The sequence below is a fragment of the Ahaetulla prasina genome, chromosome 3 (genome assembly GCF_028640845.1).
Source record: "Ahaetulla prasina isolate Xishuangbanna chromosome 3, ASM2864084v1, whole genome shotgun sequence".
In the NCBI taxonomy this organism is placed as follows: Eukaryota; Metazoa; Chordata; class Lepidosauria; order Squamata; family Colubridae; genus Ahaetulla; species Ahaetulla prasina.
Genome location: NC_080541.1, coordinates 206,273,833 through 206,277,113, shown reverse-complemented (window position 1 = coordinate 206,277,113; position 3,281 = coordinate 206,273,833).

The following is a 3,281-nucleotide window of genomic DNA, read 5'->3' as shown; positions in this document are numbered from 1 at the left end:
TCTTGTGTCTATTGTTCTGGTGTGCAGTGCTCTATAGCGTCGTTTTGAGGGTAGGAGTTGAAACAGTTTATGTCCAGGATGCGAGGGATCTGTAAATATTTTCACGGCCCTCTTCTTGATTCGTGCAGTATACAGGTCCTCAATGGAAGGCAGGTTGGTAGCAATTATTTTTTCTGCAGTTCTAATTATCCTCTGAAATCTGTGTTTTTCTTGTTGGGTTGCAGAACCGAACCAGACAGTTATAGAGGTGCAAATGACAGACTCAATAATTCCTCTGTCATTTGCACCTCTATAACTGCCTGGTTGATGGTACCGCACTTCTGAATGTTCTCCAAAGGTGGTGGTAGGGTTAATTTTTAAAGAAGGATTTAAAAATACAAATTTTTACTTTACATTTTGAGTTTAATGTTCGTGTTTAATTGTTTTGGCATTTTAGAATAATAAAATAAAGAATAATAAAGCTGTTTATTTTAAAATGAATGGTTTAAAAAGTAGTTGGATTGAGGATTCAATTTTTTTTTGTTAAACTACACACTACATAGATAGACATGTGAAATGATGTGTGAGATAAAATTTAAAAGTCTAAAAAGTGTTTGAACCTGAAATAGGCAACAGTATCTGAAGCTGGTAATTGAGACCAGGTTGAATTTGAGTTAATATCTGTGTGAACCAGCCATTAAAGTAAAAACTTACTGGATTCTATTAACAAGGGAATAATTATAACATATCATAAGATTTTTTTTGTCTTATCCATCATTTTTAATACAGAGATTTATCATGCATTAAGAAAAGCAAGATAAGGCAGACAAAAGCAGGCAATTAATAGTATTAATATCTTATTTTTATCACTCCCTAAAAAGCCATGTGATCAAAATCAGTATAATAAAATAGTAAATGACTACCTAAAATAAAATAATAAAGTTACTGAGGGGAAAAGAAGGAAAAATAACAAAAGCTTCAAACATATAAAGTTCCAGAGCTTCAGACACTTGGCAACTGACTCATATGTATGACAGTTATAGTGTCCTGGAGTCATGTGATCCTCTTTTGTGACCTTCTGACAAGCAAGGTCAATGGGGAATAATTAGCCCATGTGGTTCTTTCAAAATTGGTGTTCCAATTTTGCTTTCCATGTTTTTCCAATAGCTGAGGTTTGTTGATTGGTTTATGTAAATTGGCTGGAAGAAATCATAACTTCCTCTCATAGGCATCTGCAGGTACCCAGGACGAAAAAATGACAACACATACATAAATGACATTACAATGAAAGTGCTGCCATTTGGTACATGTGTCCTGACATCAGACATAAATATGCAAGTTGCAGAGCTTGTATTAAGAAGTTAGGGTACATATTTTGTCACTTAACCCTCCTCTAGACCAGTGGTGGGATTCAAATTTCTTTACTACTGGTTCTGTGGGTGTGGCTTGGTTGGCATGGCAGGGGAAGGATACTGTAAAATCTCCACTCCCACCCCACTCCAGGGGAAGGTTACTGCAAAATCCGCATTTCTTCTTGATCAGCTGGGACCTGGGAGGCAGAGAATAGATGGGGCGGGGCCAGTCAGAGGTGATATTTACGGGTTCTCTGCGCTACTCAAAATTTCTGCTACTGGTTCTTCAGAACTGGTCAGAACTTGCTGAATAGCACCTCTGCTGTAGACATCTACAGCAAATAGTCCAGCAAATACACTAGTGGTTATTTTTCACATGAAAACAGAACCTTTGCATCAACAAAGATAAAGATAATTTCTTCTCCCTCTCTCAAAATACCAATACTAAAATTATCTAAAAGAGCTGAGAGAATACTGGATTACCAGTAATTTGGATATCTCATAAAAAGAACGAGAAGAAAGTCATGGAAGACACATTTATTCAAGAATCATGGTCTTCAAGGTTTCATTTATCTCTAGGTTGGGACCATCATGCTTCCAAACTCCAGAACAATAATGAGAGAAAACTATGCTTCCATCTCCTGCTTGTGAGTGTTCTAAACCAATCTGGGTCACTATAAAAATAAAATGCTGGACTAAAACTAATTCTTAACCAGATTGATTTGGTCTATTCTGTTAGGTCTCAACATTCACTCAGCCAATCAAGGTTGATTCAGTCTTCCATCCCTCTGAGGTCAGTAAAATAAAATGCAGATTGTTGGGAGCAATATGCAAATAAAGCTTCAGCATTGTAAATTGCCCAGAGAGTGCTGTAAAACACTTTGGGGCAGGGGTGAAATCTACTTACCTTCCTTACCGGCTTGGATGTTCACACGCCACACATCACATGCACACGCAGATATGCTGCACATGTGCAGAAGGTAAAAAACACATTACTTCCTGGTTAAAACCAGGAAGTAATGATACCCAGGCAGTTGGTGTCACCAGCGGATTGGTGATCACTACTGGATCGCTGAACCACCAGCCATGATCGCTACCGGATCACAAGATCCGGTCAGAACTGGGAGCATTTCACCCCTGCTTTGGGGTGGTATATAAGCCTAAACGGTATGTTGCTATTCCTACATTCTTAAGGTAGATTTTGTGCAATAACACAAAATATTACTGTTACAGATGACAGAAGTTTCTTATATCCGTAATGTTTATGAACTGCATTACTGATTCCATGAATTCTGAAAGTCAAAAGGAGGATAGATTGATATTATACTATAAGTTTGGTTTTGACTTTTAGTAGCTCTTCAGATTTCCATCAATGCATCCATTACTGCTATATAGGTAGCCCTCAACTTACAACCATTCATTTAGTGCCCATCTGAAAGTAGAAAGTAACCTATCACTGATTTTCAAACTTATGACTGTTACAGCATCCCCATGGTCATGTGATCAAAATGAGGATGCTTGGCAACAGGTCCATACTTAGAACAGTTGCAGTGTCCCAGGGTCGTGCGATCACCTTTTGCAACCTTCTGACAAGCAAAATCAATGGGGAAGCCAGATTCACTTTACAACCATGTGATCCACTTAACAACTGCAGTGATTCACTTAACAACTGGGGCAAGGAAGGTTGCACAATGGGGCAAAACTCACTTAGCAACTGTCTCGCTTAGCAACAGAAAGGTTGGGCTCAATTGTGTCATAGGTCAAGGACTACCTATAAAATGGGTCCATCCACCTTATTGTTGGTCATCCTTTTTTCTTCTAACATTTCCCAACATTATGGACTTCTCAATTGATGGAAGAAGAGTTCTCCAAAATTATTTTCAGTTATTCAGTGATTTTATTGCCCGTGCTGCAACCAGCTGCTCAAAATTCATAACGGAATGCCATAAT